We start from the raw sequence: 18,576 nt of genomic DNA, 5'->3' as shown, positions 1-18,576 counted from the left end.
TAAGGCATGCTAAATAGCATTTGTGGCATACTAAATGCAGCATAATAGGGATTAGGTGCAAATGGCATATTAACAAACTGTGCATTCAAATTCTGTGTAGACATAGCATTCATAGGCATGGGAGGCATGGCATTCATGTTAGGAAAGTGAGGTGGCACAGACATGGAAGTAGGCATGACAAATTTACAATTAACAGATAAGTGATTTACACTACCACACTTGACACAGATTTTTCTAGGAGCATATTTATCAGGTGTATAGTTATTGTGTTTGTTAATCCCTACTTTACCATTTCTATCATTTTTCCTTTTAGCCTCTGTTTTCACCTCAATCTTTTTAAGTCTGTCACTTAACTGTTTGACAGTCATGTGACCAACATTAGCCTTTTTCCCTTTCTTAACTTGACCCGATTCTCCTGAAACAAAGTTCTTGGAAACAGATCCATACTTTTCATTCAGCTTAACAAGTTTGGCTTTACTGATAGGCTTGCTTACAACTGACGGATGAGGATTTTCATCAGTTAATGGATAACCCTTTTTGTTATCTGACGGATGATCCTCATCATCCGTCGAGTCTACATCTGTTTGCACTCCATCCACCAAATTTGGTTCTAGTTTCTCCTTGTTCTTTTTACAGGCTGCATCACAGAAGGACTCGATTTCTTGAACTTTGGTAATTTGAGCATGGACATCTCTAGATGTTTTCCATGCCTTAATCACCTCCTGTTCACGCTCGAGCTGCTTCTTTAAAATTTCTTCTTTCTTCAAGGACTCAGTTAATTCCTCCTTGGAAATCTTACACTCAATTCTTAATTTTTCAAAATCAATGAACTGAGACTCTAGCACATTATTTCTCTCACTCAAAAATAAATTGTTCTCTTTGATTTTAATATTTTCTTTAGTAAGAGACTTAAGTGTAACACGCAAATGATATAACTCTGTAGACATGTCATTTATAGCATCATTACACTCAGCTTTAGATAAATGTGCAAGGTTTGTAGTAATTACCTGATTACTTGAAGAACTTGTTTCTGTTTCATCAGACTTGGCCATTAGGGCTAGATTGACATAGCTGACATCTTCATCTTCATCCAGACCATCTGCTGCCCGGTCGCTTTCTTGTGTAATGAAAGCCCTTTCCTTTTGTTTGAGCAGCTCAAAGTATTTTTGCTTATAATCCACATGCTCAAACTTTTTCTTACTGGAATCTGACTTTCTACACTCACTGGCAAAGTGCCCTGTCAAGCCACATTTGAAACATTTGAATTTTGATTTATCCACCATGTTTCTATTTGGCTTGGTTGCTCCAAAGTTCTTTTTGAACTTGAGCTTGGAAAATCTTCTGGAAAGAAATGCTAAATGTTCATCAATGTCTTCCATGTCATCTTGGCTCAAAGAATCTTTACTTTCTACTGCAAGCCCCTTGCCCTTGGTTTCACAGACCCTTGAAGTTGACTCAACAGCTTCCATCTTCATCTCCTTCTCTTTCTCTAACTCAGCAACTAGTGCAGTGGACCCTCCTTTCTTCTTTTGTCACACCCCCCAACTTAACAATACATAATATATAACTATTACAATATTTAAAAGAAAGTAAATACAACTGAATCCAAGATCTTACAGTTTAGGGTCTGGAACAACCCAACACTACTAACTATTACAACTGGTTTAAATATCGAGTCCTCACACAAAACTATCTCTTATTCTACCTGAGCTCGGACATACGCGTCGGCATCACAAGTCTTACATGCTGTCTGCTTGAATCTAACCATAGCTGCTAGCTGTAATATCAGGGTTAAAGCAAGTAGTGAGCCAAATGCTCAACAAGTGCTAAACAATACGATAAAAAACATAAATCGAGATATATATTAAAGAATGACAATGTGAAGATATATTAAGAGATGAACTTTTGGGTGATGGCATCATTTGCTTGTATCAAAACATTTTCAAAATCATATCTTAATCAAAAACCATTTTATGACGCTACGAATTACAGTCGGTGATCAGCCACGAAGTAATCCCGAACCTCGCTGGGTTCTAAAACATTAGTGGGATCCCTAGGCAAGTTTTAATCCTACAATATCAGTGTGGAATGGACTTGCGTCTCAGTCCAGATCCACTATTTAAAGAAAACATTTATCCCCATTTGGGACTGAAAATCCAAATTTTACTCATTTCAAAAACTGATGTCGATTGATAATAAAATTTCTTAAACAATAAACATCTTTATGAAGGGATTGTAGATTGACTTGAAATACTGGATTTATGTTCACTAAATCTTAGGGCCATGATCCACTAGACTTTACTCTAGCAGGGTAATTGAAAGGTTTCCATTTACAAGAATTTTGACAAGGAGATTTAGTAGGGTTATTGGATAATATGAAAGAGTAATGCCAAACTATACTTAAAATAATGGTTTTAGATAAGGTATAGGTATTAGAACATCAAGAAGATAAGCAATATTGGTTACAAGTATGATAGAGGTGTTAAAATATAAAGAAACTGATCATTAGCTCAAGATATATCAGGATGTCGAGATTTAGGGTAAAGATAGGGTTATCAAACAATCGTGAACGACTTTAAAGAATATTCGGCTTTTAGGTATCATGATAAAGTTTCTATTGGGGTTCTTACAAGAGTTAAATCAAGCATCAGGGTGCAACAATCAAGATTTCTCAGTAATCAATAGCATGTTAATCAAAAGGATCAATCAAGTATTATAACAATTCTCTATTTTATCATGGCATCCCAATTACTTAGGTATACTAGCATGGTATGATTTTTGATCTACTTGCAATAAGTACTTGAGGGTTTATGGCATTTCTATATAATACGAAGATAGATTTGAGAATCACTTGGTCTGGGTATAACAATTAGGATACTCGCATGATATATATAAGAACTAGTTATCACACATTCGTAGTGTAAACTAAAAAGTGGGTTGAATCACTTGCCTTGAGAAGGCTGGACTGGACTGGAAAGTAGGAGCAACAGGAAGCTTTACTCGACCTTTATGGCAAGTTTACCCTCGTCTCGAGATCCTACACAATTAATAATAACCTCATTATAATATATTCTCACCAACGCAACCTATTTACAACCCGAAATTAAACACAAATGGCACTTAGGCCTATATGCACGTAATTTATAATCACCTTATACACATAATAGTACACATAGCCACATATACTCACATACCATATTTAAATACCAAATAATATCACACACACACCATATTGCAACACTAGGCTTGGATGATCTCGTTCCACAACTTAAGCCACCTGATCGCTAAACTAGACAAAGTCTCCAAATTTTGGCCTCCTAACCCAATATGCCTTTACTAAACTATCCAAAACCTATTGACCCTCACTTGGGCCTTTCACTCTACTGGCTTTATGCTATCTTGCAACTATAGTGGTCAACCTAGGCCTCACTTATAAATGCTCTAAAACGATGTGGTAAGTGAAGGTGCTTACAAAGGTAAATTTCAGAATGACATCTATGGTTTCTTGAGTGCATTAGACACTCTTACACTACAAGTTTACCTCCAAAACTTCTACACTAGACTCTTCTGATCATAAGGAAACTCCCAAACTTGATGTGGCTCAAGGGCCTAGCTTGGGCCTCCCTAGGCCTAAGCTTAAAGTCCATGGTTCCCCTGTTTTTCTAGGCAGAAAAGGTCCTGACTTGAACTAACTTGTGACACATTATTCTAACTCAAATCCTATGAACTATGGCTGGAAAAACTCCTCTGACACTCCCTCTAACTAAGGCCCAACAGGGCCTAATGAGGGCTGTAATGACCCCAATTTTTGAAATTTTTGGAACACTGATGAATAGTAACTTTTTGCTGATGATGTTGATTAAGGAAAATTATCAGACCACGCTATATAGGAGTACTGTTATGGAAATTCTAAGATCGTATTAGTATTCCATAAAGTAAATGAGTGTATGTAAAGATCGTCAAAATCAAAATTCGAACAGTTTGATTTTTCCCGAAAATCCATCAGATATCGAAAGAATTGAGTATAAGGTAACATGATTAAAAGGATTTAAATTCAAGGATTATAAGAGAGGATCATAAAAGGAATATAAAATATTGAGAAAAGTTTAGGGGAACCCAAGTAATAAGATCCCGGATATGATCCCTCATACGACGGACGAGAACGAAAGTTAAGCGAACCGTATAACAGATAAGCGGTCATTAGCCAAGTATTAAGGGTTAATCAAAGAGGTTAGTGGGTGATGATGTCATCACACCATAAAGGGAAGACAAGTGTAAAAAGATGACACAAGCTTGATGACATAAGCATGACAAAGGGATTTTGTTTTGTTGGTTGATTTTGGACCATGCAAAATTAACCATGGTAAAAAATTTAAATCATTTGCTAAGACAAAAAGAGAAGCAACCAAGCATTATTTCATAAAACAAAAAGAAGGAGGGTTGACTTTTGCTTCCAAGAAAAAAGCTCTCGGCCAAAACAAACCCAGAAACTTCAAACTGCCATATCTCCTTAAATACTCACTCAAATGTTGTTTTCTATAGCTCGTTGGAAAGCTATTGAGATGGCCTACAACTCATGTTCACTAGTCTCGTCCAAATAAGCATGGTAAGACCCTCATTTTTACAGTTCTTTCAATTGGACTTTTAGATACTTCAAAGCCTAACTTTGTGTTCTTGATTTCTTTAGAAAGATCAAGCTTGTAGGAGGCTCCCTAAGGCTTCCTAGAATCTTAACACCTCCCAAGGAAGGTATAAAATTCAAACCCTAGCCTTTACTTTGATTATTAGTTTTGATGGTTGGTTTTCTAAATGAGAAGCATGATCTTTGATTATTAGTAGTTTGATTAGAATTTGGAGTGATTTGGTGAATGAATCTTGTTATAGTTAATAGAACTTGATTGTGGTTGGTTGAGATGAAGAATCTGGAGAATAAGGACTGGTATAGTATTATTTAGTTGAGGTTTTGATGTGTTAATAATTGTGGGTTGTTTGGTGAGGTTTTGGTGTAGTGAGAAACTTGGAAAACTCGTAAACATAGCCGTCGTAATGTCCATTTTTCTTAGACTGTTGTACATGAATCTCGGACCAGTTAACTCAATGACCAATCTGTAACTTTGCCATGTTTAGCTAGATCGTGTCATAAGCTTCGTTTTGGTATTTGGTTCGCTTAAATCCGATGTACGGTTTAGGAGAAACGACCGTTTTAAGTTACGGGGTTTCGTGAATGAACCTTTATCCCCTCGCTTTACTTTGAAACCTTGTTTAAGGCCCCTAAAAGAATAATTGGATTACGAAACAATTATGTAAGGTGGGTTAGGCAGTTTTTAGAGTATTCGTGAATGAGTCGCCTTAAAATTCGTAACGGTTAATTTTATAAAAATGTTGGAGCCGAGATTACTCAAGCGACTTATGTGAATCGTTTAGCGTATAAGCGAACGTTAGGGTCTAAGTGGATAAAGTCTAGTTTCTTAAGCGACCGTGGTTTAATTTCGACTTATGTTGTTGTTCATAGGTTACCGGACCCACTCTAAGCTTAAGTCTACCCCGGAGCACTCAGGCAAGTTTTCTACTCGTTATACTGTTATTGTGATGTAATATATTGATGCATTATCTTGAGATAAGTGCATGGTTACTATTAGCAAAGTCTTGCGATATATTGGAGCATGTGATATGATATTTATATGCATGCCTATTTCGTAATCTTGATATTCTATTATCAATTCAAATGCTTATAAGTTGCATAATACCTATGCTAGAGATAAGCAGTAGTTGCATATACCCTCAGTATAGGCGACCCAAAAGTGAACATTTTTCTAAACCAGGAGTCGATGTCCCCGAGTATAGTATATGTATGTATATATAAATAGTTTTCAAAACTATTAATCGAATAAGGTTTATTCGATAACTTTATTTTATTTAATGAATATTATTTTGAATATTCATTCGAGAACTTATGACTCCGCTTATTTTATTAAATAATATTCTTTATTTTATTAAAGAATAATATTTCGATTATTCAAATAAAGATCGTACTTTCGTATAAGTATATCTTTGGTTAATTATTATTCATTTCAAGTATGATTTTTAAAACTTCAACTTCAACTATTTTTATAAAGATTATCCTTTATGGGAATATTATTTAAACAATAATATTCAGATATTTTATAAATTATTGGGACTGATTTATTTTATTAAATCAGCATTACTCCAAACATTCTTAAAAATGTTTTCGAGTCTTCAAAATGATTTTAAAAGTTAGAGCGGATCCCAAAACTCGTTTTTAGATTTAAGATCTTCCTTTCGAAGGGGATTTAAATACTCGCTTAAAAATCTGAGGGATCCGGCTCCGTGATGTATTTTTATATTCGCAACAAGGTTATTATTTTGATAAAAAGGGATTTTGATTACTTACCCAACACTCGGGAAGTAAAATTCTTGGAATGAGTTTAATCCATTAACAGGCATCGCCTGGGAAATATCGGTAAGCTTTCCTTTCCAACTAGATACGGCTTCTTGGTGGAGCCGTATCAACAAGTTTCTACTTGGGGAATGGGGGGACGAGCTTTACGTTTCAGAGTCATGGATTTCATCTGAACTAGGAGTGGCGTAAGTGGTCGAGTGGCGCCGGCCCAGCCTTATTTATTGGCCCAAATGGCCCGGAAGTTCCGCTAAGACGGTCCATTCCTTAGGAGACCAGCGTTCGGTTGACAAGTAAATCCGACTGTTCTCCTCTACATGTAGAAAATGGTGGGGTTGCACTACTGCGACTGATCATCGTGAGTGGTCTTCCTGGCGCGGTAAACTCCCGTAATGAGTTCATCATCCAGTTGGATATTTCTACAACACTACCCAGAGCACTTCGATAGAAAGGTTACGGTTGGGCGATTGTAGATGTTGGCAGGGTCGATTTTTCAAAATGATGTTTTCATCAAATGAAGTATCTCGTAAATTCATTTCATTTTGATGATATTTCAGAGATCGATTCTTTACAAGTTTTGTCTTGTAACTTCATCCGTGGGATGAACTATTTATACCTTGAAAGGTGGTAGTTCAAGTAGTATTCGAAAAAGATATAAGTATATTGGAGTATCTCGTAACTTCATCTTTTCAACTTATATCTAGTTAATGATTATCTTATGCATGACAAGGATTTTCAGAAAAATGTTGAGACAAGGTTAGATATATGAGATCACCTAGCAACGATATTTTCATACAGTTATAAACTGGAACTCTTTGTATATTATACATGTCAGAGGATTTCAAAGATTTTGAAAAGTATATATGTGTATATATACTGAATATTTTGTGACTTCGTAGCATTAAGATATCAAACTTGGTTCATTTCTGCTTGGCCAAGACTCTCTTGAGTACTATGAGAATGCTCACATATTGTAAATCATTATACATATTATTTTGGTGGGCTTATTGCTCACCCTTGCTTTCTTCTTTCATCATACAACAACAGATAGACAAGATGAATGGGACCAAGCTCCCAGTTCGTGAGCGGATAGGAAACGTTCCGCAGTTTCCTGTAGGCGTTGATGCCGTTGTAGCTGAGGTAGGAACTACCAATAGGCCAGACTTTCAACTTTTGATGTACCAGACTTATTTATACTTATAAATTGTAATAATGGCAAAGAATATGTAAATTTATTCAGAAACCCTTTTTAGGTATAATGGCTTATAATTGTGGAATAAAATAACTTGTGTTATTTTTGGATATTCATCTCTGAGACTATAACTTGTGGTGTGCGTGTATATTGTGGGGTCACAGTACGTAGTAGTTGGTTGATTATTAAATTAAGTATTATTAAGGGAAATGGAACTCGTGACAACCCGGATCCCCGACCCCGAATTTGGGTGTGTTACAGAAATGGTATCAGAGCTAAGCGTTATAAACCTCAGAGATGATGTGATTTTAAAATAATAAGTTCACTAAGATAATAAGAACTCTTGCCAAGTTCATAGTCGGACTACCTAACGTAGTACTGACAATTAAAACCCTTATGGGAACCCTTATAAATATCGTGATAGAAGCGTAGTTCGTTATCGTATATGGTAGCGGGACTCCGAACCCTGAGGTTGAGGAGCAACAACGCGATGATGTTTTATTACTTATTGGAGATCAGATTGTGGATCCGATAGAGCGTCCTAACGCGGGACCGGATGATGTTCATATTGAGGATGTTGTCCTAGAAGGGATTGTTGTTGAGAAGAATCTCGTGGAGGACCCTGACAAGAATGAATAAAGGACCACAAAGGAATTGATGACCATGGTTAGGGAGACTACCAGAGGTAGGATTGGCCGGTCACTACTGGAGGTTCGTTCAAGTTTGTAAAGATAGTAGCCCCTTTAACACGGCTTACGCGTAAGACTGAGAAGTTCGAATGGACAGAGAAATGAGAGAACAACTTTTAAGAACTGAAGCAAAGATTGGTGACAGCCCCTATGTTGGCGTTGCCGGATGGAAAAGGAGATTTTGTGATGTGTAGTGACGCTTCACATAAGGAATTAGTGTGCTTCTTATACAACACATCAAGGTAATTGCGTACACGTCAAGACAATTAAGGGAATATAAAATTCAATATCCCCACCCATGATCTTGAGCTCACGTAAATAGTTTTGCCCTAAAGATTGGAGGCACTACTTGTATGGAGAGAAGTGCGAGATTTACACAAACCATAAGAGCTCAAGTATATTTCCACACAGAAAAAGCTCAACATGCACTAGAGGAGGTGGTTAGAGCTAATTAAGGATTACAAGTATGAGATTCTTTATCATCCAGGGAAAGCCAATATGGTGGCTAACGCCCTTAGTAGAAATGAGAGACTCAATATGATAATGTCTTCGGGAGAGTTGATAAAAGATTTTGAGAAAATGGAAATAGAAGTGAAGGTAACCGGAGCCGGTACCGAAAAGCTGTTGAGATTTGCAATGCAACTGGAAAATATCGTAAGCTGCCAAGAAAAAGTGATGAATCAAGGCAGAAAGCCAATGACTGGAGAAGAGATTAATACCGAGAAAGATGATAAGGGAATAATGTAACACCCCCAAATCCGGGGTCGGGGATTCGGGTTGTCACGAGTTCCATTTCCCTTATCAATAGTTAATCTTAACAGTCAACCAACTACTGAGTACTGTGACCCCACAATATACACACACACACCACAAGTTATAGTCTCAGAGATGAATACCAAAAATAACACAAGTCATTTTATTCCACAATTATAAACCGTTAGACCTTAAAAGGGTTTCTGAATAAATTTACATTTCTTTGCCATTATTACAATTCATATAGATACATAAGTCTGGTACATCAGAAGTTGAAAGCCTAGCCTATTGGTAATTTCTACCTCAGCTACAGCGACATCAACGCTTCCAGAAAACTGCGGAACGTTTCCTAACCGCTTGCGAATTGGAAGCTTGGTCCTGTTCATCTTTTCTATTTGTTGTTGTGTGATGAAAGAAGAAAGCAAGGGTGAGCAACAAGCCCACCGAAATAATATGAATAATAATTAACAATATATGAGCATTCTCATAGTACTCATGAAAGTCTTGGTCAAGAAGAAATGAACCAAGCTGATATCTTAACGCGACCAAGTCGCAAAATATTCAGTATATATATACATATATACTTTTCACAATCTTTGAAATCCTTTGACATGTATAATATACACAGAGTTCCAGTTTATAACTGTATAAAAATATTGTTGCAAGGTGATCTCATATATCTAACCTTGTCTCAACGTTTTTCTGAAAATCTTTGACATGCACAAGATAATCATTTACTAGATATAAGTTTAAAAGATGAAGTTACAAGATACTCCAATATACTTATATCTTTTCCGAATACTACTTGAACTACCACCGTTCAAGGTATAATCCGTTTCAAAAGTTCATCACATAGATGAGATTACAAGATAAGATTTGAATAGATTCAATCCTTGAAATATCATTATAAATAATGAAGTTACGAGATATTTCATTAAGTCCCGATATATATATACACCTATATATATACATTTCATACACTCCTTGAAAACCTCTGTTATGAAAATTATAAACGGAGTTGTAATATCCAATGAATTTGGAAAGGAGAAAACCTTGGCATAAACCTGATATCTTGCTGATCAGGCAAAGATACCAATAAGTAACCTTTTCTACTAGTAGATGGACGAATTCCCCACTGGTCATCACCCTGGCCGTAATAGGACCTTATGCTGGACTGCCACTCAGCCACTTACGCATTTGATGGACTCCCACTGAGCCACTTACACTTTGACGGACGCCCACTGAGCCCATGTTTCTTATGCCGACTCAATAGATGGACTTACTTCCCGAACGTTGGATAAATAATCAATTCATTTATCAAAACAACAACCTTGTTGCGAATATAAATACACCACAGAGCCGGATCCCTCAGGTTTTGAGCGAGTATTTAAATCCCTTTTGAAAGGAAGATCTTAAATATAAAAATGAGTTTTGGGATCCGCTCTAACTTTTAAAATCATTTTGAAGACTCGACAACACTTTTAAGAATGTTTGGAGTAATGCTGATTTAATAAAATAAATCAGACCCAACATATTAGAAAATATCTGAATATTATTATTTAAATAATATTCCCATAAGGATAATCTCTATATAAATAATTTGAAGTAGAAGTTTTAAAACTCATACTTGAAATGAATATTAAATAACCAAAGATATACTTATACGAAAGTACTATCTTTTTTTGAATAATCGAAAATAAGTTTGATTATCGAAACATTATTCTTTAATAAAATAAAGAATATTATTTAGTAAATAATCGGAGTCATAAGTCCTCGAATGAATATTCAAAATAATATTCATTAAATAAATATTCATTAAATAGAATAAACAGAGTCATAAGTCCTCGAATGAATATTCAAAGTAATATTCATTAAATAGAATAAACAGAGTCATAAATCCTCGAATGAATATTCAAAGTAATATTCATTAAATAGAATAAACAGAGTCATAAATCCTCGAATGAATATTCAAAGTAATATTCATTAAATAGAATAATAGAGTCATAAGTCCTCGAATGAATATTTCAAGTAATATTCATTAATAAAAATAAAGTTATCGAATAAACCTTATTCGATTAATAGTTTTGAAAACTATATCTATATATATATAAATATATATATAATATACTCGGGAACATCGACTCCCGGTTTAGAAAATGTTCACCTTTGGGTCCCCTATACTAAGGGTATACGCAATTACTGCTTATCTCTAGCACAGGTATTATGCAACTTATAAGCAATTGAATCAACAATTAGATATCAAGATTACGAAACAGACATGCATATATACCATATCACATGCTCCAATATATCGCAAGATTTGCTAATAACAATCATGCACTTATCACAAGATAATGCATATACCTATATTTACATCACAACAACAGTATAACGGGTAGAAAACATGCCTGAGTGCTCCCGGATACACTTAAGATTAGAGTGGGTCCGATAACCTATGAACAACAACATAAGTCGGAATTAAACCCAGGTCGCTTAAGAAACTAGACTTTAACCAATTGAACCCTAACGTTCGGTTTTGCGCTTAATGATTCACTTAAGTCGCTCGAGTACCCTCGGCTCCACCATTTTTAATAATTTAACCATTAAGAATTTTAAGACGATTCTTTCGCGAGTACCCTACCAACTGCCTAATACACTTTACATAATTGTTTCATACTCCAATTAGTCATTTAAGGGCCTTAACCAAGGTTTCAAAGTAAGGCGAGGGGTAATGGTTCGGTCGCGAAATGCCATTACTTAAAAAGGTTGTTTCTCCTAAACCGTACGTCGGATTCAAGCGAACCACATATCAAAACGAAGCTCATAACATGAACTATCTAATCATGGCAATGGGAAAAACCTAAAAGTGAGGTCATGGGTCCTGATGTTAAGAACATAAACAGTCTAAAGTAAATTGGGCATTACGACGGCTATGTTTACGCGATTACTAAATTTTATACTACTCCAAATCAATCCACAATCAACCTACAATCATTAATACAACCAAATTCCATCCATACACTACTACAACAGCCCCAACATCTCAAGATTTCCAATTTATACTACTTCTCAATCATGAACTAAAAGCTTACTTAAGTTCATTAACTAAAAATCAAGATTTACAACTCTAAAAATATCACAAAACCAACCAATCTCTAAATACACAATAATCATGCCTCTCATGAACTATAATACTCATAATAAGCTCTTAACATTTAATAATAATGCTAGGTTAAGAGATTATACCTTCTTGTGAGTAGGAGTAAGTAATGAGCTTGAAACAACCTTGGAAAATCCTTACTAAAGCTTTATCTAAACAAAAACACAAGATCAAAATTTCAAGTTCTTGAAAAACACTATTCACTCTCTTCTTCCATGAATTATCGGAAGAGATTGTGAAGGAATTGGAAGCTTAGATTCATAGGATATCTATATCTATGTATAAGGAACCTTGGATAATTACCTCATAATTTAACAAAGCTTGGATCTTGGTTTTGGATTTTTTTTCCTTGAAATGGAAGGAAGGCCGAGAGCTTGATGTTCTTGAAAGTGAAAGTCAACTTGTGTTTTGTGTTTTTGATTTGTTTTGGCTTGGTTGCTTTGTTTTTGTTGTTAATTAACCTTTTACCATGGTAAAATTTGTGTGGCTTATAATCAACCAACAATTCCTTCCCATTGTGTCATGCTTATGTCACCCTCTTATGTCATCTTCCCACACTTGTCTTCTTCTTGTTGGTGTGATGACATCATCATCACTAACCTCTTTGATTAACTCCTAATTACTTGGCTAATGATCACTGATCTGTTATACGGTTCGCTTAACTTTCGTTTTCGTTTATCGTTTGAGGGATCATACCCGGGATCTTATTACTTGGGTTCCCTTAACCTTTCTTAATACATTATATTCCTTTTATGATCCTCTCTAATAATCCTTGAATTTAAATCCTTTTTATCCTGTTACCTTATACTCAATTCTTTCGGTATCTGGTGGATTTTTGGGAAAAATCAAAGTGTTCGAATTTGGATTCTGATGATCTTTACATACACTTATATATCATATAGAGTACTAATAAGATCTCAGAATAACAATAAAGGAACCCCTACAAAGTGTGGCATGAAAAGTTTTCTTATTCAGCATAATCAGCAAAATCACTATTCATAAGGGTTACAAAAAGTTCAATTTTTTTGGGGTTATTACATCTCCCCTCCTTAAAAGGATTCTGTCCCAGAATCAGATAGAAAACAAATGGGGGTACTTTTCTAGCATTGCGCTTTCTAGTTCTCAAGTTGATTCTTCCACATTATGATTCTGCCATAGCACTCTGACTAGCTTGATCACTTTATTCCGAAGCACCTGCTCCTTCTTATCCATAATCTTTACTGGTTTCTCCACGTAAGTCAGATCTGGTTGCATATCCACCTGCTCGTACTCCACTATGTGTCTGGAATCCCGATGATACTTCCTTAGCATTGACACATGGAACACATTATGAACTTGTTGTAGGTTCGGGGGTAAGGCTAGCTCGTAAGCTAACTTCCCAATCCGTCTTAGTATCTCAAAGGGTCCAACAATTCGTGGGCTTAGCTTTCCTTTCTTTTCGAACCACATCCATCCTTTCCAAGGGAATACCTATAATAGCACTAGGTCCCCTACTTCCTATTCTTTATCCTTTCGTGTCAAATCAACATACTTCTCATGTCCATCTTGGGCTACTACCAGCCATCCTCTGATTAGATCTATTATATCCTTGGTCCTTTGGGCTACTGCGGGTCTGAGCATCTTGCGCTCTACAACTTCATCCTAACTTAAGGGAGATCGACATTGTCTTCCCTCAAGGATCTCATAAGGCGACATCTCGATACTGTCATACAATCTATTATCGTGAGAAAACTCAATCCGTGTTAAGTGACCATTCCAAATTCTTTCAAGTCTATGGCACAGACTCTCATCATAGCTTCCAGCATTATAGCTTTTTGCTTCTCAATACCCATTTTTTTCCAGTTTGTAATCGTTACTATCTTCCGTTCCTAATATTATACTGGTTATACTTTTGCTCGTTAGCGTTCTATAACCTTTTAATAAATGTGTCAACCTTAGTATCACGAATGTGTTTCTATTCCGAATACCACCATACTCATACTACTCTTTTTCTAACTACTTCTATCTTTGAAAGCTTGACCCATGGTATAGAAGTAAAAGATTTTATTGAGAGATCACTATGATCATGAACACTTGTTATATCGCATAGTTAATACAGAAGGTGGCCAGCCTTTAGTACTTGAGAAGCAATTAAACAGTAGATGGTATCCTACTAGGCTTCTATCACACAGATAGATAGTCATTCGGCAATACCTCCCCTTCTGGAAGGGTTGTTCTTCTCAGCTTATACAAAATGAAAAGGAGAGAAAAGAACGAATTGAAGAGAATTGTATATGAAAAGTACTGCCACAAATATCTGGCTTGGAATCTACCTCTGAACTATAGAGGTTTGTCATAGGAGAACAAAATATATGTGTATATATAAACATCAAGTATTATAACATTGCAATTCATGTGCCTGGATATTTACTATTCCGTCCATCGTCCTATGGACCCATGCTCTCGCTCGAGCTTAAATACAATCACCGTTGAAACTCCCTTGACAGTGAAAATCGAATCTGGGATTTTATTCTAGACATCATTGTTACTAGAATTCTATGCTTGCACTGCAACCTTCCTCGTATAGTAATATGGCTCTCTATTCCTACGAAGGAATAATTATTCAATAGGTAGATAATCGACTTAATTAGTCTATCAATGATAACTTATACATCACCACGACCCGATTAGTGGTACTCAATCTCAACATCCATTCTAATATAACTCTTACGGTTGTAATTGACTCATTACTCGCAGAATCATTGCTGCATTACTATGGTCCATCGCTGACCTACAGTAGTCATTTTATTTCCTCAGAATCTTAATATCTAATCATACGGAGTCCATATCTGCCGTATCAAAACCTTTTTAAGGAGTTAACATAATCACCATTCATGATTCATGAAGAACACTCCTGATCCTGACGTACATACATGACATGAAGCAGATAAAATTGCAGAAGAGTTTCAATGAAAGCAACGATAGCAGGCTAATACCATTATTAACCATATGTCTTTATTAGGAGACATGAAGCTCAAAGGTTCATTTAGTCCTTTCGTAACATAGTCCTGGCTTATCTCAAGATAGGACTTTCTAAGATAGGAAGCTCGTTCACAGCGCTACATGAATTAAATCTTTACCAAACTACTATTACGGTTGAGTATCGCACAATCATCAGAAGGAATGTCAATCTTTCACACCATAATACAACCTTCACGGGTTTAACCATCATCACTGTATTCCTCTGACACGAGCGCCTATAATTGCTCTCTTACACTTAGAGTGTCGGCCACCTCATTGGCCTTTCCTGATAGTAATAGTTCCTTATAATCAATGTCTTTTGAACGATCTCCAACTAAATTTTCTACCTCATTTCAAATCACTGCTTATGTCAAAATGCTTTTCTTAAGTCCTTGTGATAAAATAAGTAAAAAAAAAATTACCATTTTTTTCCCATAAGTCACTGCCTTAGTCTTTAAATGTAAACATTATCATGGTTGACTCTCGATCATACTTAGGACGTCTTTTATCTTGGGCCCTTCTTGCTTTAATAATTCTGACCTTCATTGGTTCAATCTATACTTCTTATGGTTTAACCCGTGCCCACTGGCATTATTATAATTACGCCATTTTTCCTTCATCAAAATTTCTATTCTTGAGAACTTTGAATACTACCTTTCTCCTTGTAAAACCGCTAAGGTTATCCTTAAATCCTTCATCAGGTACACCCTAGGCACAGGGCATATCAAGATACCATTTACTAATACCAGAATTATTGTCTATATAGTTCTGAAAAATTTCTCCACTAATCTCTAAAGGTTGTTGTTACCTTAATCCTTTCCAATTTATACTGTCAAAACTCATACTATCCCTATTAAGGGTGAAATGTCAACCTTTATACATTCCCCTAGGATTCATTCTAAGTTACAAATGTTCTATCCTTAATTCCACCTTTAAAAAGGTACATGCATCCTTTCATGGATAAATCAAGTCATATATCCCTGATAAGGGTGTCTTATTCAATCATTCCCACCCAGATAGTCTATACCAATTTCACAATAGCATCCTTATTCAAACTGAGGTCAACACATATGGTCTTCAAAAGATAACAATGGTTACCCACTTTTCTTTCCTAATTTGGTAATGACAACAGGGATGTCCTGGAAGATATTGGTCATGTTCAACGTGAACTTCTTCTTAATAATTCCTCATTTACTTTTGTTGTTTATCTCAACAGTCATGTCAATGTTGGGATGTCTTTCATACCTGGCGTCTCCCTTTCTGGGTATCATGCCATCGGTCTTACACTTCACATTCTTGAAGGTCACTTCCTTCATCCAATTTTCCTAATTTCCTACTTTCTTGTCTCCTCAGTCTATCCGCGTCTCATTATTTATCCTCCGAACTATCTCAAGGTTTCCTCGAATTCTCCCAACTTAAAGGGGGTACAATATGTACATCTCTTATGCCTTCAACCATCAACTTTAACTCATAGTGAATCATCCTCATCCTGACGATCACATACTTTTCTATTTCTATTACTATGATTCTTTAGGGTTTCCTCATACCCAACTCCCTTATCATTCCTCAAACTCTATTGCCTTTATATTCCTTTCCACTTCAGTTTCTTTTTATTTTCCTTTCTCTTACAATCATTTCATGAACCCACTAATTATTTACTTCAAACATCACATCGTTCTGGGATTCTTGTCCTCAGAACGAATCTTTACAACTTTTATAACTTAGATTCATAATTCATCATACTCGTCCGCCTTTGTTCTGGCTCTAAAGCTTTTACACTATCTCTCTATCTTCCTTAGCCTTCCACCAGCGGGTGGCCTCTCTCTTAGGAAGGTAAGTGACAAAACAGTCTTTTATGCTTCGTCAATCATTTAGAATCTCAAATGATTCCCATATTTCCTTTAATCAGGCTCTCGCCTCTACTGGGTTCGCTTGTTCCTTGGAATTCTGAGAGCTTAGCGACTTAAAGGTCCTGAAAGAATTTCCCACCGCACTGTCTCCTCAGGGTGGTGGTTGGGGATAATAGTCTACGTTCTTTTTAGATAGGTCCATGAATTGTCGTATAGGAGTACCGTCTCGGGTCTCCTTTCCTTACTCGACTTTCTGTTTCCTTAGTATGAAATGTTTCATCCTTCTCCCATACTTGGAGTTATCTTATACGTTAAAATCCTTGTTTTCCACTTCATTATGTTCTGGGTTCCTTATATCTTAATTGCGACCTCCCTAATCTTATTCCTCGTGGGGGCATAATGCTTGGAAAATTTTTGAGAATCTCTGGATATTTGTCTTACTTAATTTGCTTAAGTCTTTCCCTCGTTCAGTCCTTGCATGATTGCAAATTATGAATTCTCAAGTTCTATAAACTTCATGACACTCTCTTAAGTGTTAATAGTGCAATTAACAATATGAACTTATCATAAACAAACTGATCTGAACTGAAATTAACGAATATATACATAACCATTTGTTCGAGGGTACAACAACTGAACACATTAAAGAGAATTACATCATTTGATCTGATTGCTTCTATCCCAAAAGTACTACCATAGATAATCATCTAGTCATTAAAACTAATCATTCATAACTTAGGCTAATCCTCCAAAAGCGGTGCTACATGAAACCTTTGTCTGATCGCTCTGGCTCTGCACACTACCATGGATCAAGAAATGCGGGCACGCACGACATCCCTAACTTGCTCCATCACAGAGGTGATGAGGTCTAAGATAGTCGCAAGTAGAGCTGGATCAACCTGACCCTCAAGATGGCCTCTAGCTGTAATTCAGGTGGTAGCCTCAATCCTTTCCATGCTATAAGCTAATCCTACCGGAAGTACCCCGCCCTCAATCCTTGGTGCAGTAAGTCGATCCAACATATCACTCCTAACATTACGGGCCTCAGACAGGCCACCCAAAGTCATATAATAATCGGCGATAAGAGAAGCCTGAGTGGTAGCATCTAGCAGTCCATGGGGTGCAGGTGGTGCAGACCCAGGAGATCCAAATGGATAACCAAGCACGGTATCAGGTGACAATGGTGCAGGAGATAAAGGTGGCATTTCCTCAGTAGGTGCTGGGCTCTGTACAGGGGAGGGAACAGGAATTGGTGGAACCTCATGGATGTCTACAGGAACCTCTGGAAGAGGGTCTGACACTGGTATAATTGGTATCGTGGAAGGCCCCACTCCTTTTGCCCTCATTATCCTTTGCTCCCTTGGTAACTCTTCATCAATTCCTTAGCGGTCCTCTCTTCATTCTCTTCAGGAACCTCCACGAGATCCTCCTCAGTAACAATCCCTTCTGGGATAACATCCTCAACAATAACATTCTCAATATGAATCTCATCCGGTCCCTCATTAGGGTACTTT

The sequence above is a fragment of the Apium graveolens genome, chromosome 4, assembly GCF_009905375.1.
Source record: "Apium graveolens cultivar Ventura chromosome 4, ASM990537v1, whole genome shotgun sequence".
In the NCBI taxonomy this organism is placed as follows: Eukaryota; Viridiplantae; Streptophyta; class Magnoliopsida; order Apiales; family Apiaceae; genus Apium; species Apium graveolens.
This window is presented reverse-complemented; position numbering follows the sequence as displayed.